This window comes from Cydia strobilella, chromosome 1 (genome assembly GCF_947568885.1).
Source record: "Cydia strobilella chromosome 1, ilCydStro3.1, whole genome shotgun sequence".
NCBI lineage: Eukaryota > Metazoa > Arthropoda > Insecta > Lepidoptera > Tortricidae > Cydia > Cydia strobilella.
In genome coordinates this window covers 702726-726350 of record NC_086041.1, presented here as the reverse complement: position 1 = coordinate 726350, position 23625 = coordinate 702726, and the positions used below count along the sequence as shown (strand labels likewise).

The 23625-nt window shown below is 40.0% G+C and overlaps 1 protein-coding gene and 1 long non-coding RNA gene across 3 annotated transcripts in view; one reads left to right on the top strand and one right to left on the bottom strand.

Annotated features, from left to right (window-relative positions):
- The window catches only part of LOC134747452 (dystrophin), a 628976-nt gene that overhangs the window by 459387 nt on the left and 145964 nt on the right, over positions 1–23625 (bottom strand). The window lies entirely within an intron of this gene.
- On the top strand, positions 18042–18290 carry LOC134746685 (uncharacterized). Its single transcript, XR_010128253.1, has 2 exons — positions 18042–18102; positions 18185–18290. It is a non-coding gene; the product is annotated as an uncharacterized LOC134746685 (long non-coding RNA).

Sequence of the window (23625 nt, the reverse complement as noted above, 5' to 3'; positions counted from 1 at the left end):
ACTTTACAAGAAGCACGCGGACTACCGGCCGTTGAATAGAATAGAATAGAATATAATTGACTCCAAGATGGTGGTTAAACGCGCTTCAAAATTAATTCTCCATTCACTGCACACTACCACATTAGTTTACTGTATAATAAGCTATCGATATTACACTTTATACAATATTAATGAGCAAAAAACAAAGTAATTAATCACGATGCTAACTATCAAGATGGCGCTCGAACCGGAAGTCCAGTTTACCTTAGTAGTCAGCAATGTAACGTAAATTGCATGCAAGTTCTTGGTAGTCTAAACCTCGCTTTAAAACGTTTGACAACCAACATCCATGAACAGCCCAAGCTGGTACATTTTCTAAGGAATATAACTATCAATTAACACATTCCAAAAAATTAATTAACGTGCATATTGTACATTTCGATTAAATAAATCTGGCGACACGGAAATGTAAGAAATAATATCGCGACACCCAGGGCGGGTGCTGATTTCACTGGACTTTTTCCTTGACGTGACTGTCAGCGCTTTAAGATTTAAGCGAAAACGTCTCAACAAATAAAAGATTTTTTCCTTTGTAAAAAAGTATTTTGTGTAAGGTGATTTTAATAACTCAAGTTTTAGGCTTCGGTGTCGTGTTCAAAAAGTCAGTCCGATTTTTATTGTGATTTCCAACCTGTGGAGTGACTACACCAGAAAAGCCTGCAGTGCTCAGCACGTCCAGTACAATAACACCTTCAGGGCTAATATAGGGCTTCAGGGGTTAAGGCTGCCCTGGCGCTGCATTTGCTAACTTCTTCTGCGTAACTTACTTTCTATATACTAATATGCGATGCGATGTTTTACGTATGGACCCAGATAGACTTCCCCGGGCAGTGTTGCTGAGCGAAATTGCATACGCCAAACGACCAGTCGGACGCCCCATGCTTCGCTATAAGGATTCCTGCAAGCGGGACATGTTGTCCTTTGGCATCGACCCGAACACCTGGGAAACGGAAGCCTTTGAAAGAGCGGGATGGCGTAACCTTCTACGTGATGAAGTCTGGCTCGATGATTTGAAGTAGAAAAGACTCCGGGCTTCACAGGAACCACCAACAGACTCGCGTTTCACCCGCGATCTTTGTGGCAGAGTGTCGTGCTGCGATTGGACTTTACAGCCACAGGAAGAGATGTGCCGCACCTCCGATCTCCGACGGCGCACAGACCTCTTCTTCATAATAAACTGTCGCTGCAACAATCATCTGTCAAGATGCTGTGGCCAATGATGACTAATGTACGAGGACGAACGGGATGCATAGAAAGTAAGTTACGCAAACGCCAGCGAATATATCAGTTTCAAACTGGTCGTAGCCGTAAAGAAGTATTAATTATTTTCACGTTTTTACTGCATCCATTTTAAACTTAAATAAAAAGTGCAAAGTAAATAAATTACTGTACCAAAAAAGTGTGATGAATGTTTTCCCCAACTTCCTCTTACCTGAAACAAAAGAATATATCATTTCAAAAACGGAACACAACTTCGGACAACTCGCGAGAAAATGGGACATTTTCAACTAACAGGTACCACATTGTCGCTTGTCAATAAGGTTGATTTCAAATTGAATCTATATGGAAATAACGCCGTATTGACAACCGACAATAAGTACCCTTTTAATTGAGAATGGCACAAATACAGATGTAATCATAGACGACAAGTAGTTACAGACGCGCCACCGAGCGACCAAGGGTAAGAGAAAGAATATTCATATAAAATTTGGGCAGCCTAGGATTTTTTCTCTTTCACTCTTATAAATTTCGGTATTTCGCTTTCGCCTCCTACCTATGATGCCACCCGGTCGGTGATAAGGACAAAGCATGGCACTATTTTCTCTCTTCTTATAGGAAACGCAATAACTACTTCAGTCAACCTCAGTGCTTTTTGAACCGAGATTGACTGAAATAGCAAAACACGTTCATACGTTTCCATAACATGGATGGAAGAATAACTTTTATAATTTTAAGTCTGAATATCTAGGATATATTAAGGTCAGTGCGCACCGGCTGCGTGTGCGTAGGCGTGCGCGTGCACGCACACGTCACGCAAGCAGTGTGCCGTCTCTTATAAGAATCTGTACATTAGGTACAACGCGCCTGTTCACATGCGCACATGTGCGGTGTGCACAGGTCTTTATTCGTCAGAAGGTACAATCTGCGCATGAGCTTTAATTTTTTTATAGAAGTCCCGCTTGTACATATGTAAAACAATGTATTCACTTTGGAAGGGTGTATTCACTTTTAGTACATTGCTACCTACTTAGCTTCATTAGTTCATTAATAAAATGGTTCATGAAACAGTTTTTAATAATTATTATATAATTTTTAGGGTTCCGATCCCAAAGGGTCTGTCTGTCTGTCCGTCTGTCACCAGGCTGTATCTCATTAACCGTGATAGCTAGACAGTTGAAATTTTCACAGATGATGTATTTCTGTTGCCGTTATAACAACAAATAGTAAAAACAGAATAAAATAAATATTTAAGTGGGGCTCCCATACAACAAACGTGATTTTGCCGTTTTTGCGTAATGGTACGGAACCCGTCGTACGCGAGTCCGACTCGCACTTGACCGGTTTTTACAATACCTCACCTAATTTTGGTTCTTTGTTTACTACACGCAAAATTATTTCATTCCAATTTGAGCTGATAGCTATTCAATTCCAATGATCATAAAAAGCATTAAACAGTTTTACATCTCAAAAGGCAAACAAGGGCGAACCGACACCTGAATAAAAATAAAACTCTAAACTGAAAATGAATGTCATATACGAAGGAAAAAATGACCAAAGCCTCCAGTGTCCAGAGCTTGAATCGAACCAGCGTCCCCCGTTTACCGGACAGGTGCCTGAACCGCTCGGCTATACGATCACGGTGGCATGGGTCGAAATTTCCAAGTATATGACAATTTCCCCGAAGGCTTGCGTCGCCCCCTAAATATTTTCATAGAAAATAATTTAATTTGTTCTTAGAGTAAAAATAAAACTCTTCAGGTGTCTTTAATAAAATAACAGAGTAAACGCTGTACCCTAAAACAAGGTGTTATTTTTTACCGCGGCGGCATCTGGCGTAAAATACGTGAGGAAATATGTGTTATTTTCTATAAAAAGGGACCTTATTGTCAATGGCGCTTACGCCATTATAAACGATGCTTCGATATAAATACAATGCCGCGCGACGCTGTGCGGCGTAAGCGTCAACGACAATAACGTCCCTTCTCATAGAAAATGCCCCATATAAACATACCGTAGTGCCAGCGTTGTAATGGCGGTCGCGAGTGTCGCGACACATTCGATTTTTCACCCTGTGTTCATACAGGGTATGTAAATTGGGTTTTTTATCGGTGTTTTTTGGCGATGGCTTCCCGATAAATCAAGTTGCACAGCAGTATTTCAAACGCAGCGAGAAACATCTGTTTTGGAATGTGCAAGCAAATATAACGGAAAAATTAAGTGTTCGATTTGAAATGGAATATGGCAAATTAAATCTTACGAAACAATCTGTACATAAATATATGTCATGTTCCGTCGTCAGTAAAGAATTCCGTAGTGAAATCTTTTCCAGTATTTAATAATGGAACTATTAGTTTTTAATCAAAGATGAATCAAAATTATTATTTGTTTACCTTTTAGCCTGACTGAGCAAAAAGTCCAGAAATTCTATAATTTCAATCTCATAAAGATGCCTTTTTGCAGTTTAGTAACAACAACTTTCTAAAAACTAGTGCCTGTTAGAGTGCCAATGCCAAAGCAAGGATGAAGAAAGGATATCGTGTAGAGAAACAAGAAAACGTGCAAATAAAAATATATAGGAAGTTACTGAAACTACATATTACGCTAAAAATGGCAAAGCCATGGGAGGTCGTCAGGTTTATAGCTCTCACTGCCATTAGAATTATGTAGGTATGTAGTTAGATGTAAATTAATCTCCTGAACAAAAAAAAATAATAAACAAAGTTACTCATTTCATCCGCTAGAAATAGTGAATAATATGAAAAGCAATCCACTCATAGTTTGACACTCCACTTAAGCAAATTACGCATCACGCACTCCGTCCGTTAAAACTTGCGGCGGCCATGAATAATGCACGTTGTTTTAATTCGGAATCGCTGCTGCCTCCCCTGGTTCCCCTTACGGGTTGCTGCCTACCTTACGGGCAAGTTTTCAACTTCAAGAAAACTGGCCATAATAGTATATGTCCATATCGAGGGGTGAGCGGTCAAACACGATAAGTCCAGCAAATAGGTTGAGACGTGAATAGAAATGTGATGATGATGATGATGATGATGATGATGATGGTGATGATGATGTGTGTGTGTGTGTGTGTGTGATGTGATGTATGTGGAGTCCATATATAAATTAAATAATATCTGGACTTATCGGGTTTGACCTCCCAGCCCCCGCGACGTGGCCGCACTAAAAAGGAAAATCAGTACTATTTGACCAAAATATAAGACCATATAAGAGCTTGTAAAGTTAAGACTTACAGAGTATTACGAGATTTGGTAAGTTCTCTGGGATCTTTTGTAGCGTAAAAAAGCTACACGCTCTTATTATTATATTTTGTCCTTGCCATATCTCGGGACCATAGGCCCCGGACCTTTGGGAGGTCGCGTGTGGCGCGATGCGTGGGGCCGAAGCCAACAGCGCAGAGGTTTTTTTAGACATTTTATTTTATTGTTGGCATCACGAAGCGCCCCACGTTGGGCCCCAAATTGTCACGCGTTTTTTCCTCGCCTGGTTAGAGATGACATGAAATGTTTTTGGTGTTATTTATTCCTTACAATAATCGGGCTTATGATTTTAGTACACTCTGTTAACTGACAGTTCGTAAACCTTATTCCAACAGCGTCCTAGAAATGATTACGGACAAGTTTTGTCCTTATATCACATTTTGTTGTGCACTTCATACGCCCCGCAGCACTGTGGTAAACACATTGAGAAATAGATGAAGGGTGTCAATGTGTTTACCACGGTTACCTACCTTAATGCAATTTTTGTAATTTTTTTTAACGTTATCGTGTTAATGTTTGTGTTTTGTTTAATGTTTGTATTATGTACTTATGAGTCACAGATACTCGAAATAAATGAATTTCTATTTCTTTATTTTTATTTAATAAGGTTCACCGATGGACAGTTAAGAGTGTTGCTGTTTGTACTTATTATTTTTAATATTTATTATTGATTTTTGCAGATCTTTGTTTGGAAATTCAACGAAAAGCAGCGTCCTTGAGTCCTTGTGAACAATTTGCTGATTAAAGTTTGAGTTAAAGCTAGAACTTAATGTCCAGTATCTCATCGTCTAAACACAATTAATGCTCTGAGCAGGATCTCCGTGATGCGACGGACAGGGCGATAAATGTCGCTACCTTTTGGTCCCGCACAGTCTGAAAGTCTGAAACCATCGACACAACAAGAAGAAGAAGAAGAACACAATCTTCATTACATGATACGACGTCGTGTCGTAGCACGATGCGACGTCATGTCGGCACGATGCGACGTCGTGTCACGGTGCGACATCGTGTCGTAGCACGATGCGACGTCGTGTCCGTCGTGCACCAATTTTGTACAAGCGAGGCGTCCCTACTTCATATAATGTACAAACTGTATAGAACGCCGGGTGCGGTAGGCGCAGACCCGGCTATTAATATTTAATACAGCGCGGCGCGACATTTTTGCAGAATAGATTGAAGACATGACATGCGCGGCGGGTTATGTCGCGACACGTTTCAACGTGTTTAATGACCTGTCGCAGGCCTTTTGGAGTTCATTTGAAATTACATTTTCATATGTTTAATTTACCTAATCAAAATTGTCGTCAAGCCCTCTTCCTTGCTTGACTTGACTGTATATCATTTGAACGATGTCTCTATAGTTATGTTCATCAGCCGGAGGCCTAATAAGGGTTCCGTACCCAAAGGGTAAAAACGGGACCCTATTACTAAGACTCCTTTGTCCGTCTGTCCGTCTGTCTGTTTGTCAAATAGTTATGTTCATCAGCCGGAGGCCTTATTAGGGTTCCGTACCCAAAGGGTAAAAACGGGACTCTATTACTAAGACTCCTCTGTCCGTCTGTCCGTCTGTCTGTCACCAGGCTATATCTCATCAACCGTGATAGCTAGACAGTTGAAATTTTCACAGATGATGTATTTCTGTTGTCGCTATAACAACAAATACTAAAAAGTAAGGAAACCTCGGTGGGCGAGTCCGACCCGTACTTGTCCGGTTTTTTTTATTTACTGACGTCCCAGCAAAACGTCGCTAAATCAAGGTAACAAAATAAATTACCGATAGACCCGATTGTAAATGTGATTTAATACGTAGTGTGTCTCCTTAAAAATCCGCTCAAACACCAAAAATATCCACAGATACCCCTGTTTTTTATTCATTACCGGAATACCGGACCGACCGCCATAAATATGTAATGCGGTCTGCATGTCGTTTCCGTTATAGTTGTGTGATAACATGGACTTTATGGAAATGTGCGAAATATTTTCGATGTAGGAAAAGGGTTGTAGATATTGGTATAAATAACACCAGACTATAGGTACATCTATACGTACAAGGTGGGATATAATGTGAAATCTATACTTCTCACTCTTCTTCTCATTTATTTTTTAGCCACTGTGTAATATTGACCGAGAGAGCGTCAAGCGACCGCATTTCAATTAGATTAGATTAGGTTCTTTTCGTCCAAATTGCCGCAGTGTCTTAAGTCAAATCTTTTCGTCCAAATTGCCGCAGTGTCTTAAGTCAAAAGTCTTTGACCAGTGTGTGTTGCCAGTGATGACATACGGATCTGAGACGTGGGCGCTAACAATGGGCCTCATAAGAAGGCTCAAGGTCACGCAAAGGGCAATGGAGAGAGCTATGCTCGGGGTTTCTCTGCGTGATAGAGTCAGAAATGATCATATCCGCAGTAGAACTAGGGTCACCGACATAGCTCGCAGAATTGCAAACCTTAAGTGGCAGTGGGCGGGGCACATTGCTCGCAGAACTGATGGCCGGTGGGGCCGGAAGGTTCTGGAGTGGCGTCCGCGTACCGGAAGACGAACTGCCGGTAGGCCTCCAACAAGATGGAGCGACGACCTGGTGAAGGTCGCGGGAATTCGGTGGTTGCGAGCGGCACAGGATCGGTCGGAGTGGCGAGCCTTGGGGGAGGCCTATGTTCAGCAGTGGACGTCTATCGGCTGACATGATGATGATGATGATGATGATGAGATTTATTTATTTCAGGATAAAAATTATACCATTATTACATTAGGATGGGGATTATTATTATTATTGTTGGATTTTATTACTATAAATTTGCATCAATGTCAAAATTATGCTTATCTTCTTATCATGATCGTCAAACATTACAAACTAAAAAATACAAAATAAATTAAAATAATTTTCTCTCCCAAATTTGAGAAAATATGCTTTTCTATACCTGTCCGTCTGTCCCCCTCTACATGCAACATGAAATGTTGTGAGTATTTCGTTAATTTAAGAAGTTTCTTTTCGTTGATACGGTTTGTAGAAAACTTTTAAAATGCCCGAGCCAAACATTTATTCAGTTTCAAGCTATCTCAAGACAGACTCGCGAGGTGCACTTATTCCCAGTCACTTTACTTACAAACCAACTTAATAATATCTTACAGTAACACTAAACTTAACCCGTAAACACAGAACTGACACTCAAAACGCATCCAGACTCGCCGACTGACTGACATCATAAATATTACAGTCCCGCCCCAGTTTCCCCTAAATAGGTTACAGCGCCCTTTCACCCCGAGTCCTCAGTACACCTGTGCTAGTTTTTGTATAAGGATCCCCTTTTCCATCCCTACTCTTAAAAAAGTCTTAAAAAGTGTGCATTCTCTAGGCACTTACGACCTTTAGTAAGCTAGCTGTTTTACAGTGCTAATTGGAATAGGTCGTAAGTAAGTACGTTATGAGGACGTATAGGTGTTTTTGCAGTGCTTACATGTGTATGTGTTGGGACTCACGTAACTTTTTTAAGGTTTGCTATGTATGTAGGTACTTTAAAGGTAATTGGGTTCAATTTGACAGTTCGATGCGAGGCTCGCGGTTGCGGAAATCGCGGTTCTTGAACACCAACCCAACACTACCAACTAAGCTACCAAGGTTTACCTAATTGCAGGAAGTTTGTCTCTAACCTACGAAACAGTGAATTGTACCGTTTTTCCTTGTTAAAATCGTTGAATTATTTTAATGGTGGAAGCAGAAATAGAACACACTCATTACACACATCACACACACACCTCACATCTCACATCTGAGACAACCCGGGACAGAGCGTCCTGACGAAGAAGGACAAGGAGAGCCGACCCCAAATGATAGGATAAGGCTAGGCAGAGAGAGAGAGAGAAGCGGAAATAGAAACCTTGAGTTTTGATGCTATTTACTGTATTCAATTTACTTACTGTTATTAAGATTATACCAAAGGCTATACGCTGCATCAAAAACTTCTCAGTCAATATCTCATCGCAGCTTTGCAACTAATTGCAAAGTTCTAGCAAAGTAAAACTAAAGCGCAGACATTGTGCAAAACTGCATCTGTCTGTAGTTATTAAGTTTCCCTACTCAGCGCATTGGTACACCACCAAGCATAACAGCCGTAAGTTGGGTTACCTAACGTCAGGATTTCCCCTGACATGTCAGGATTTTTGGTCCTTTGTCAGGATTTTTGGTCCTTTGTCAGGATTTTTGGTCCTTTGTCAGGATTTTTGGTCCTTTGTCAGGATTGCGTGGGAATCTGGCGAGTGTCGAGTTTTTTTGAAATCTCAACTGACTACTAGAAGTCAGCTAAAAGTTTGGAACTTGCATATACAGCTACAGCATATGGTGGCGAGTTATGGGGCTATGGAGTTAGGCGCAATGGCTCGGTGGCTCGGCCATCTTGAGGGAATGGGAGGCGATCGGGCGGTGAAAAGAGCGTTTGAGGGAAAACCTACAGCACGCCGCCCGGTCGGTCGACCTAGGTATCGATAGGCGGATGTGGTGGACACTGCATGATCTGCGCGAGCTTGAAGACTGGCGAGAAACTGCACAGGATCGGGATCAGTGGTGAGCAGTCGTGTTGGAGGCCAAGACACACTGCTGGGTTGCTGCGTCAGAGGAGTAAGTAAGTAGTAAAGGTATTTGAATAAGATATTTATATTGGGTGAAATGACCGTGCAGGAAATGTTAGGATTTTTAAGTTGTGAGTTTGATGTCACTTTTGTCAGGATATTGTATTTTTTTATGGCAACTCTAATCGTAAGTAATCGCCGAAAATCAGTTCGAAATTGGAATTTGCTGCGTGAGAATAAAGTTAGACCATTGTACAACGTATACCAATGACCCTCTAAGAACAAATTAAATTATTTTCTATGAAAATATTTTAATTTGTGTTTTTTTTTCAAGTAGACACACTACACTATTTAAACTATAAACTGAAATAAAGGTCATATACGAAGGAAAAAATGACCAAAGCCTCCAGTGTCCAGTGTGTGTGTGTGTCAGTTTATATTTCAGTTTGTATACCAATAACAATAAATACCAATAGCAAATCAATATCATATTTTAAAATTCTAAATAATTGTCGTTCCAGACAATAACTGGGTCACGAGAATTCACGGCGGTGCGTTGCCATAAATGCAAAAAACTAATACTGAAAGCGACAAATAGAATTAAAAGAGTTGACAGGCCAGGGGATTGTCAACTTGTCGCTTTGTCACCGTCGCAATTTTGTCGCTTTTCACTCTCGAATATCTTGTTTAGTTCTCGCGTGGTATTCTAGAATTGCAGGCTTGCAAAGGCCCGAAAGTCATTTGGGATCTTAGGCCTAAAATTGTATAACTTGCTACCTGAGGAAATGAAATTAGCTAAAACGGATAAAGAGTTTGACCGAAATCTTAAAACAATGTTAACTGACTTAGCATGCTACAGCGTCGACGAATTTGTTGAAACGTGTACTAACCCTAAGTAATTTATCTCCTAATTAATATGTATAAGCAAATTTATACCTTATAAATTAAAATGACGATGTTAAGCCATATGCGACTCTATTGTCTACTGTTTACGAACCTGCTTTGCTTAAAATATGTTTTATTTAATAATAATTAAGTGACATAAATACTTACTCTAGAAATGTTGTACCTACTATGTACCTACCTATTTTACTGACCTGTAAAACATTAACTTTTACCAATAAATGTCTTGTATCTTGTATCTTGTAATTCTGTAGCATACTCGATTCTATGCTTTGAATATAGAAACATATTTGTTAATATAAGTTATTTTATTTTTATTTTATTTATTTGGAGATCCAACAGCTGTGAAATTAACATAAAAATTATAGTTGATACAGGAAGCCAATTATATGAACTCACGAGCGAGTTATATGACAACTTGCCGAGCCAGGTTGTATGATGATTTTGCTCTCACTTCGAAGGACTTGAGTTTCCATTAGAACTCCCTTTTACGTTCAAAATAACTCAAGTTTCCACCTAACGACTAGAGTCTCAGAAACAGAGTCTACTCTAAAGACTCGAGTCTTCACACGTCTTTGGAAAGCCAACATCGGCACCGATTATTCATAAACGCAAATGTGCCTTAGTCCCCCGGGACCGAATGCCGATATCCGGCGAGGATTATTGAATATTTTCACGTGCGTACATTGTATCGGAATTGGGCAAGATGGCGTTACATAATATATCTATGTTCCTCTACTAGAGCGGTTCTCAATTTTTTTTTGGTGACGGAACCCTTTTGGAAAGCGAAATATTTGACGGAGCCCCATATTAAAAAACCGTTCGTCACTGTGGAGCAGATATACATATAGAAAAGCTATTCTTTTCTAATTATTATAAGTTTTGACGACCGGTCTGGCCTAGTGGGTAGTGACCCTGCCTGTGAAGCCGATGGTCCTGGGTTCGAACCCCGGTAAGGGCATTTATTTCTGTGATAAGCACAGATATTTGTTCCTGAGTCATGGATGTTTTCTATGTATTTAAGTATTTGTATAAGTATTATATATATCGTTGTCTGAGTACCCACAACACAAGCCTTCTTGGGCTTACCGTGGGACTTAGTCAATTTGTGTAAGAATGTCCCTATAATATTTATTTATTTATTTATTATTTATTTATTTATAAGTATGCACTTTTACATGTCAATTTTACATGCAATAAAACTAACCAAAAATTACAAAAAAACAATTACAAATATGGAATCAATAAAATATTAGATACTTTGTTAGAGATGTATCCAGTCTAACTCTAAATGTAACACAAAAAAAAACTAATAAAAAATATACAAACAACAGACAAGTACTAATATTGTTTAGAGATGTTATAAGTCTCTAGGTGTCAGAGATAATATAACAGAGGCTTTGCGGAGCCCTAGGGGTCCGCGGAGTACACTTTGAGAATGGCTGCTCTACTATATATAGTCACAGTCTATAAAACAATAAGGTCATTCGACGAAGCCGTATAGACAGGGTAATCGTGCGGGGTGCGAGGGGCGAGGGGTGGGTCGCGCGCACCCGAGCTGCATACATCGCCATTGCTAGTAGCTCGGTACTACTTACAGGGCTAGCGTGTCTAGTGTAAGTCTTGGGCAGTTGTGTAAAAGTCTGTGACAACCCTACTGTGTTCATGTGCGGTGTCGAAAGTGTAGAAATAAAATTAAATGGATCTAAAATTGGCAAAGTGGCAATACCAGTTGTCACAACAATCACATTATTGTGGTATTTTTGTAACCATAAATTTTATTTTAAAAGATTTCAGTGAAAAGTTCTAATACAAGACAGATAAACAGAAATTCAAGTTAGGAATTTTAATATTATATAAATCATACACTTGCCAGATTCAAAGAAGAAGAATTGTTGTTGTCCCTTTTCTGCACAAGCCAAGTATAAAAAACCGGCCAAGTGCGAGTCGGACTCGCGCATGAAGGGTTCCGTACCATTACGCAAAAAACGGCAAAAAAAATTACGTTATAGCGGCAACAGAAATACATCATATGTGAAAATTTCAACTGTCTAGCTATCACGGTTGATGAGATACAGACTGGTGACAGACGGACACACCGACAGACAAACAGACAGACAGACAGACAGCGGAGTCTTAATAGGGTCCCGTTTTTACCCTTTGGGTGCAGACCCTAAAAAAGCGTTACATAGCTAAGACCGAAAATAAAAAAATAAATATGTCAAACAGCTAAGCTACGTAAAAAACCCAACTTCAGTGTATTCTATTTCAAATGCAATATTATGAACTGACACCGACATCCTTCAAATAAGCTTTAAAGCAAATCCTCACAAACCGAAAAGTCGATCTTTCTCAAGAGCCTCTATATCACATTGTTAATATAAACCTTATTCCTCGATAGTAAAGTATGTTTTACAACAGCAGTGTTGTGTGAGATACGAGGTAAGCGAGAGTAAGACAGCAAGCTATTTTGTGAGACGTTCCCTCTCGCAATTTATAATGCCTCGAAGATTATCCGCATCTCCTAACACGTAGGAATCTTCAGGGCCAATTCTGTATTCAAAATTTGATAAATTCGCATAAATAGTGAGAGCGAGACGCATTTCGATCGTCCTAATACAACGCAACTACGTAATCATCGCGCGAGAAAGTGATACAACTATCGCGTAACTAACAAAAACCGGCCAAGTGCGAGTCGGACTCGCGCACGAAGGGTTCCGTACCATTACGGAAAAAACAGCAAAAAAATCACGTTTGTTGTATGGGAGCCCCATTTAAATATTTATATTATTCTGTTTTTAGTGTTTGCAAAGATAGATATAACTCCGTAATAGATGGATACAGTCTAAGGAAAAAACGTGCCTCGAAAATCACGAAAATTTGATTCTCGATCAGATGGCGCCACTAGTTTTGGTCTACTCTTGTATAGAGGGCGTTGACTGTTTCGTTTGTTATTTATAATTTTAACGCATATCAGTGAAAGAACATGGGTCAAAATCATATAAAAATAATTAATGCAAATAAAAGAATCATTTATTCATATTTAAATACATTTTAACGTATTTTTATAAATCTTCATTTTTAGTTTTAAAGTATGTCTATAGATGGCAGTGAATTTACAGTGGTTAAAAAATTTACTATGACAGTACCGCTCTATCTTATTATATCCTCATTGGTATTTGTTGTTATAGCGGCAACAGAAATACATCATCTGTGAAAATTTCAACTGTCTAGCTATCACGGTTCATGACATACAGCCTGGTGACAGACAGACAGACGGACAGTGGAGTCTTAGTAATAGGGTCCCGTTTTTACCCTTTGGGTACGGAACGCTAAAAAATATAAATGAATTCCACACAAAAATTGAACTACCCTGGTTTATTGAAACAATTTCCGAAAAACGCGCCACGATAACTAACGAATTCGTTAATCTCGAAAATGTCAGTTTAATAAAAATTACACGCGTAGCGGGCCGGCGTTTTTTAATATCGCCAATTATGGCGCACGCGCCGCGATTATTAAAAAATAACTCGGGCGGAAAGGCCGGTGCGAGGGTTTGAGACTTGGCGCGTTGTTTACAGGGATTTAGGACTTTTAGGATGCAAAGGTTGAGGGAAACATTACAAAACGGATCATTGAAAAGCATATAAACTGACCTTTCTTATTTAAAAAAGGGCGCTGGACCATCATTAAAAACTTTCTATTTTCATTAAAGTCATATGCAGTTACTATTTTTCCAGAGATATTTATTTTATTTTATTTATTAGGAAAACTTACAGCTAAAGTAACACGTTAGGTGATAACATAGAAGCAGTGAGCCAATTACAAGTTTCCACAGATAGAAAGTATAGAAACTGCGTAAAGTGCATGGCGTGCGACATTACAACTCTAATAATACTTACTAACCTATAAATATACTTTACTTATCTTAGGTACAGTCGCCATCAGATATATCGGGGCGGCCAAGGTGCTCACAGATATCTGAACACGCCTCTATTGTCAAGGCGTTAAGTGCGTGTTCAGATATTTTTGAGCACCTCGGCCGCTCCGATATATCTGATGGCGACTGTACTAGATAGGGAGAATTGGTTTAAACAGTGAACAAGAAAAACAAAAGAGAGAAAAAAAGAACAGGATAGAGATACAGTGTTAAGTTACTTAACAATGTTAGCAGTAGGAAAAGTCTTTAGCTTACGTATAGAACTAAAGCTATCGCAGAACAGACCTATATATAATGATAATTGGCATAGGAACGATACGACCCCATCGCCCGCTGGTTTTACTAGTGCAATCAGTCAACGCAGGGATGCTTGTGGCGAGCTGTTGGGGAGTAGCGCCTCCACGTACCCAATTGCTCCTGAAGGGTGGGTGGGTGTTACAGGATCGTCTGCCTCTGGCTTATCTTAGCCGGCCGTCCAGAGTGGAGTCGCGAGAGCTACGTTCTCGAGACAGTTTAAACACAACTACTTCAAAAGCATCTTTATTGAATTGGGAAGCGTCCATGTCTGCCCATTTTCCCACAAAACTAGGTAAAAGTAAACAAAGTGCCAATCAAATGTGTCGCTATCACGACCCCTCGTAATCTTTCAAGCAATAAACCCCCAATCAGAGACTATCTCCCACAAGACTCGGCGTTAAGAGAAACTATAAAGCGAGGTTTAGACTACCAAGAACTTGCATGCAATTTACGTTACATTGCCGACTACTAAGGTAAAGTGCATTCAAAAGTTTGATCAAATACCGCAATGGAATGAAAATTGCATGAAAGTTCTTGCTAGTCTAAACCTCGCTTGAATCGATTGCTTGTCTGAAAAAAGTTTATTTTCTCTTCTCATGCTCTCGTAAAGAAGGTGTTGTCGCATGTAAGCTCCATAAAGTTATTTATTTTTATGATCTAGTGCATAAAATAAAATCATCTATTGAATATATCCTTATTGAATTAAATGAAGTCCAAAATCAGACATATAAACTGCCACTGCTGCAGTTGGCAGCCGGTACCCTCCCCAGACTCCCCACCCCATGCGAGATTATACACACACTACTACACACACTACTATGCACACTAATACTTACTCATTTATTTAGTCTAATATTACTAGTTTGTATATTGGCGTTAGTATTAGAATTTATATTTAGAAATTTTTTTTTTCGCATCGCACTGCACCCACCTTAACAATTTCTGTTTGACCCAGTGGTTGACTGGTAGAGAATGCCTCAAGGCATTAAGTCCGCCTTTTATACTTGTTCTTGTGCAATAAAGTTTAAAATAAATAAATAAATAATAAAAAATATGGTAAAATAAAATTGCAGGCTGGATTGCCCGTTCCAGCACTGGATGAAATTACATGTCAGGTGACAGCGGGCAATCTAGTTTCTGTTTTAGCCTTAAGTAATACTAACATTATCCATATTGTTTTGTTTTTTGTTACTAACCAATTTTATGGATACCTAATGTGTCTGAAATAAAGTTTATCATTAATTTATCATTCAAAATAACCTTAAATACAAAAAAATATACTAAAATATTTTAATAACAAAACTTCCGTGAGACACAGACATATTAAATATTAATAACGGGTCACTCACGTGTCCGTCGACGCAAGCTCCTGATGACGCTCCTCGGTACGGAGTGAAACATGTCGAGCGTTTTCGACTTAAAACACGTGAGTGACCCGTTATTAATATATTTAATATACTAAAATATTTATTGCCAGAAAACATTGTTAACTAATTTTTCACAGTGACTCTGGCACTAGGCTGAGCCTGTCCTGCCGAGTCCCTTACAAGGATTTACAGAAAGCAAGACGCATGCAATAGGAAAAATAATTAGTAGTATTTTCAAGTATACATATCCATACTTGATAGTCCTTATATTTTCCTCGCATTCGAAGTGAAAATCAGAGAGTATACATCGGGCAATAATGCCCATTTTATCCTCCTCCCGCGACCACGAGTCCTCGTAAATGTTCCATCTAGTGTGAAGATATCTGCGCTATCAATAGACATTTACACGTCGTAAGAACGGATCGACGATTAGATTGTCGTCACCTGTAAATAGCGAGATAGTTCGCAAATCAAATTGTCTACGGGGTTATTATATTTCGAGCGAGTGTGGAATTCGAATAAAGGTGTATTTCGGAATTGTAGGGGGGTATTGTACATTTCGCGCGAACAGGGGTGCATTTTAGTTGGCTTTTTACATTGATCAGGTTATGGGAGGAAAATGGGAAATGGGGAGTGAGTGTCACTTTAGCGGAATTTCTATTTAAATTTCAACTGCCGCGAAGCATAGGTTTAGGTACAGTCGAAGGCATAATTATCGATCCAGACAAACGGCTCAAAGATATGTGAACACGACTTTATTGTCTAATGTGTAAGAGCGTACACATATTTTTGAAACTTTGGGAATGTGAGTAAGGTTGCCAGAGCTCAACGAGGGAGAGGAGTGTTAGGGTCGGCAACGCGCATGTAACTCCTCTAGAGTTGCAGGCGTACATAGGCTACGGAGACTGCTTAACATCAGGCGGGCCGTATTCTTGTTTGCCACCGACGTAGTATAAAAAAAAAGTATACATATTGATATTATTTAGTCTGTCTGTCTGTCCGTCCGTCTGTCCGTCTGTCTGTCCGTCTGTCTGACACCAGGCTATATGTCATGAATTGTGAAAGCTAGACAGTAGAAATTTTCACAGATGATGTATTTCTGTTGCCGCTGTAACAACAAATACTAAAAAGTACAGAACTCTCGGTAGGCGAGTCCGACTTGCACTTGTCCGGGTTTTTTTAATACGATTGTGTTAAATGACAAGCGAAAGCGAGTGTTCTAAAGCGCGATACGGGTTGAGAATTGTTTATAAGCATTTTTTTTATAGTTTTATAACAATTTTTAAATATACATACATACATATAATCACGCCTATTTCCCGGAGGGGTAGGCAGAGACCACGGATTTCCACTTGCTACGATCCTGACATACCTCTTTCGCTTCCTTCACTTTCATAACATTCCTCATACACGCTCGCCGGTTTAGGGTGCTCTTGACCTGGCCTTTCTTCAAGATTTCCCCGATCTGATCAGAGAAAGTCCGTCGAGGTCTGCCCCTTCCAACTCCCGTTTCTACCTCTCCCTTATACACTCTCTTTGTTAGCCTTCTTTCACTCATTCTTTCCACGTGTCCAAACCATCTCAACATACCATTCTCAATTTTTGTCACTACATCTTCAGTCCACACTTATCCCTTATCACACTGTTCCTAATTCTATCTTGTAATCTCACACCACACACACTAAACAGTTAAAAATAAACATCAACGCTTAAAAATCCTAGCAAAGGACAACCACAGATTGTCATACACAACAGTTCGCTAGAGCATAAAATTGTACCAATCCGTCTGGCTTCTCAAAAAGCTCACAAAGCGCCTTCGACACTCTAGATTCTAGAACGTTCGACGGCTCGCTACAAAGGCTTCCGATTTCGCTTGTCGTAGACTACATACTACAGATGTTGCATTGTGAAGCATTTATTGAAGACTCGAGCTCACTACACATATTGTCGCCTAACGTCCTGGCCACGACATTGCGCGACTGGCTTCGGCTAAGGCGAAAACCATAGGCGGGAACGAAAGGTCCGATCGCTGTGTCTCGCTCCAACCTATGGTTATCGCCTTCCGAAGTTAGTCGCGCAATGTCGTGGCCAAGACGTGACAGTTAAAAATCACTGTGTCTCGCACCAACCTATGGTTATCGCCTTCCGAAGTTAGTCGCGCAATGTCGTGGCCAAGACGTGACAGTTAAAAATCACTGTGTCTCGCTCCAACCTATGGTTATCGCCTTCCGAAGTTAGTCGCGCAATGTCGTGGCCAAGACGTGACAGTTAAAAATCAATGTTAAAACTTATCGTATAAATGTGCGTCCGAAAGGTAATCGATTCAAAATTGGACATTACAATTTAAGAACATAGTTGGCATTCGTTTCAGTACAGATATGTATATGTATGTCGGTATACGACCAAGATGTACAGCAAGCTGCAAAGCTGCATATCCATTTTTTTTATACTACGACGGTGGCAAACAAGCATACGGCCCGCCTGATGTTAAGCAGTCTCCGTAGCCTATGTACGCCTGCAACTCCAGAGGAGTTACATGCGCGTTGCCGACCCTAACACTCCTCTCCCTCGTTGAGCTCTGGCAAGCTTACTCACCGGCAGGAACACAACACTATGAGTAGGGTCTAGTATTATTTGGCTGCGGTTTTCTGTAAGGTGGAGGTACTTCCCCAGTTGGGCTCTGCTCTAGATCTGGAATGACATCCGCTGTAGGCATATGGATGTAGGTCTTTCATAAAGCGGGTACCTATACAGTTTTGCAGCTGGGTGTACATTAACTAGATTGAATTAGCCACAGTCAAATCAAGTATTTTTTAAATTACTGAGCGCATGTATTTAGATCATAGACGTGGACTCATCTCATCTGAAATGAAAGTTCGCGCTCTCATCCTAAATTACCAAGGATATCGGTGTGTGACCGTGAGGCTAAGTTCATACGGCGTTCATTTTTCCCGCCGTATACCGTATACGGGATTTTATCGAATACCGTAGTGACAGCAAACTTTGTATGGCAACTTTCAAAATCGTTCACATTGCTAGACGGCTTTCCCGCATAGACGCCGTGTGAATGATTTTGAACGTTGGCGTACAAATTTGTCTGTCACTACGGTATTCGATAAAATCGGGAAAAATTAACGCCGCCGTGTGAACCTAGCCTTTTTTTGTAGGAAGCAAACGAGCAGACGAGCCGCCTGATGGGAAGCAGTCATCGCCGCCTATAAGCAACATCAGAGGAGCCACTTATGCGTTGCCCACCTTTGAGAACCCCAAATACCTGCTTCTTGAAGAACCCCATGTCATAGCGCAAGGTACCTCAGAAGCTAGCTCATTCCACAACTTGCACGTTCTGGGCAAAAACGAGATGCCCGCTTGTTTTTGGTTTGGCAGCGTGAGTGATGTTATAGTGCACTATCTAGAAGTATATGATCTGTGGGCTAAGTGCACATTCCGAAGGCAACTATGTTAGTAAAAACATTTACCTTCGGTCCCTGTTTGCGCACAAGGGCTGTTAAAGTACAGTTTCAGGTGAGGTGTTGTTTTACGCGTGTGTCAACACGGGGAAAATGAAAGTAGTTTATGGTTAATAGGCCGGTGTCGATTGTAGTCGCTAAAATGTAAAATTGATAGATTAAGTCCGTGAAATTTTACACCTTTTGTTACCTAATTGAAATAACAAGTACTGGTTTCTATTAGCACGTCTTCTTATCTTACCTTTTATCAGATCAATTTTTTGAAAACAGACTCACTAAATCAGTAATGTTTGCTTTTCTGATGGACGTTTAGGTAAACGCGCGTAAAGCACTGATTTTGTCGCTCTTATTTGTAAATTTAGTAAAGTTTGGACGGCTAAACATGGTAATTTTGTATTACACATATCCTGTAATTGACGTTTATCAGACTACATTTTTATTATTATGACTTTGAAGTGGTGTAAATGAAAGTTAGACGAAATCAAATTTCTCCAGAAATTACTTCAAAACAAGTGACAATTTCTCTGAAAATCGACTTAATTTCAACGTAATTTTGATACTTAAACAATCTACAACATTTGCTGAAACTATTCTTATACATGAATTTGTATAATTTACCACCATGATTTTTTGATGAATTTTTAAAAACTGCCTCTTCTCTTCATGCATTACCAGTGACGCACGCTCCCGACCTCATTATTAAAAGGCAAGATGAGAAGACGTGCTAATAGAAATCAATACTTGTTATTTAGATATTACGTAACAAAACGTGTATAATTTCAACGTCTAAATCTATCAATTTTACATTTTTGCTCCAAAATCGACTACGGCCTCTTAAAGCACTGCGCGGCTACCACGAATTGGCATTTGACATTTATTGTCCGCGCGCGAATTCCGTGCACGGATGAGGAATTTTAGGAATGTTGGGCGTCATGACCGAGTGGTGTCATTTTGTACGTACGGGTGCGGCGCACTCCCACTTCCTCGACCTCCGAATGCACGGAATTGGCGCGCGGACAGTATGTTAGCGACTGCGAGAACTCGATCGCATACCCTCCCTTACCCTCACACCAATATATCAGTGCGAGCGAGATGGACTGCGATCGAGTTTAAGCAGTCACTAAAAACTTACCCTCCCCAGCCAAAATGTATGAAACAGCCAAATTCTTTTTCGCGATTTCGGGGTTGGTCCCATGTTAAAAGTTGCTCAGTATAATCCCAAATCCTTGGCAATGGGAATGCAATTATTTTTTAACCACCTTGTATATCCTATTCTAGTATAATAGAAGTATCCGGTGATCGAACATATGTGCCATTTTCAACCAAAAGGGTACTTATTGTCGCTTGTCAGTAAGGCGCTATTTCCATATTGCTTCAGTAAGAAATCAACCTTATTATCAAGCGACAATGTGGTATCTTTTGGTTGAAAACGTCACATATGCTAGAAGAGCATGAATAATGATAATCGCACGTCGCTATATATAGCAATAGATCAAAAGTGAATCATTGTCTGGCCGCACGCCAAATGTATAATTAATGTCGCTCTGTCCATTTGTTTATCATTTAGCGGTATACATACATACATACTATAAACACAGAATAAGTAATAGTAGTATCATACAGAACGGCCACGCACCGCCCCCCAGGTAGCATTTATACCCCAAGTAGCTAAGTGACGTCAGCGACGTCATAATGACGTAACCATGACGACTGTGACGCCATATAGACGTCGCTGACGTCACAGTGACGTAACCATGACGCCATGATGACGACATATAGACGTCGCTGACGTCATAGTGACGTATAAATGCTACCAGGGACGTCATAATGACATCAGTGACGTCATTATTACGTCATTATGACGTCGCTGACGTCACTGCTACTTGGGCCCGCCCGACTCGAATTACCTCGCCCCGCGACACCGCCGTTTGCCGGCCGCTCAGTACTATTCCAGCAACTTACACAATGACGCATGCCGCGTGTACAGACGTGCCGTTCACACATAGAAACGCAAGTGATTTTTGATGTATAGCGTGTCCGCCCTGTGCTAAATAATGAAAATCTCATGGACGGATAGTAACCAATGACAGTGTGCTGCAGAGAGTGCAAAAGAGAAGACATTTTAGATACTATAGACAGGGCGGACACGCTATACATATATCTATGTGTGAACGGCACGTCTGTACACGCGGCATGCGTTGTGTGAGTAATTTGCTTAAAAACAGCACTAAGCGGTCGGAAAACGTCGTCAATCTGCTGTCGCGGGGCGAGGTAATTCGAATCGGGACGGGGCGGTGCGTAGCCGTGTTCCAATTAAGCTGAAAACTTGCATACGTATGAAAGTCGGGTGACAATGTAATATTATGGTACCATCGAGCTGATCTGATGATTATTATTACTATTATTATTGTTGGGGTGTTGTGGGCCTGTGAGTGTCACGTCGACCAAGCAGTGATCTATCGTGACGGCCCTTTAAAGTTCGTTACTAATGCCCGTTGAGTCCAGAAAATTCCAGATTCTTTGGGCCGTAATGTTCTGTACCTCATAGGGTTGCAGTATGTGCCGCCCTAAGTGGATACTTCTTTTTGACATTAGTGGTCCACAGGAACAGAGAATGTGCATTGCAGTCTCCTCTGACTCCTGGCAGAACCTGCATGTCGCATCCTGTTTCTTCCCAATTCGGAACATGTGTTTGTTCAACTTACAGTGTCCAGTCAATATTCTAGTCACTGCGCAGGTTTTATATCTTTTGAGCCTTAGAAGCTCCTTAGCAGTTTTGCCGTTGAACCCTTTGATTAGAGCTTTCTGATCTGATGATGGAGACAGGAGGTGGTCATAGGAACTAATTGTGTTTGGGGTTTTTAGACTTGTCTCGATGAGTATTAGTGACCTGTGGAAAGAAAAGTGCAGTCAGCGATAAAAGCTTGTACCAAAAATGAAACTATTTACCTATTAACTATTTTTCAGATGTCAATCTTTTGATGACAGCTGTGCCAATATAAGGAAGAAAGCCATATTTTTTAGACACAAATTACCATTTTAAGCTTTTTATAGTTTGGGCAGAAATACGTTTACTTGTACAGCCGTAACAGCCACTGAAAAACCAGTTTCAATTAGGAATTACAGGTGTCGCTGGTGCGACATGGTGGAGACGGATCTGCGCGAACTTCAAGTCACCGATAGGGGGCGCCAGGGCGCCACTACCACAATATGAGGGTCTATCGTGAAACAAGAAAATTTCTTCATCTAACATCTCTGTCTTGCATATTCGAGCGATAAAGAGGCAGATAGCGAATTTTCGGATTCGCATTTCCCGGTAGGTTGTGTAAGCAAACCGCTTTGATGCATCAATGTCATATTTTATTATCTCTGAAAACTTGTCAAAAACCTGTTAAAGATGGTTTACTAAAAAGGCTAGTCCAGCACTCTGGTGGCAGAACATTGCAGTAATATCCCCTATTGGCGAGTCTTCGCACAGGATCGAGAAAAGTGGCGCTGTCTTGTGTCGGAGGCCAAGTCTCATTTTGGGTCACTGAGCCAACGGAGTAAGTAATTAGGAATTAATTACTCGACACATAAATAATAAAAGATGTACACACATATAATGACCCAAACTTTAACGGTCCCTTTAAATAACTAAACTTCCACCCGTTTGAAACAATCCACCCTTAAATTTAAACCGAAGCCTATCTTTTAAGCCGAACTTCACAAAACTGAGATCTGAATTTAGGAGCTTCCAACTTGTCTCAAACTCTCAATCAGGCTAAGCCATAGATTACTTCGCTAAGATTCCGCATGTCTATGTGTATCGACAACGAGAGAACACCAGAACACAACAACCAGCCAGCCAGTAACAGAAGATATCTATATAAACACAAATTAGCGGCAGTGCCACGTAGCTTAGCCAAAACGGCTAAATCTATACAAGTCATGGGCCCCGCTGTCTACAATAACTTACCAACATCCATAACTGATGCGCCTAGTCTGGTGAGTTTCAAGGCAAAACTCAAAAATTGGCTTATTGAGCGGCCGTTTTATAGTGTCGAAGAATAATTGACCTCAAAATATGTATAAATAAGTTAATTATGTAACAAAACTAAATGACGTTAATAATAATAATTAAGTAATAATGCTGTAATAATGATATAATAATAATAATTGATTTCATCCATTTATATTTCCGAAATGTACATATGTAAATCTTGATATGTAATTTATATTACTAATAAAGTATGAGTATGAGTATAACATTGATAATCTATAATTTAATTTAATTAGTTTACATTAGGTATGTCTAGTCTTTGTACGTTATTGTAGAATGAATAATTAAATTGTTGTAATATTTACGATAAAACCGATCTGCACTTATGCAAAACTGTGCATGAAATAAATTATAACATCATTACAAATTTAACGTCAGTTCACACTAAATGAGTGTACAGTCGAAGGCAAAAATATCGATCCAGAAAAATGGCTCCAAAATATGTGAACACGACTTTATTGTCTAAGGTGTACGAGAACGTATTTTTGAAAATCTGGGAATGTAT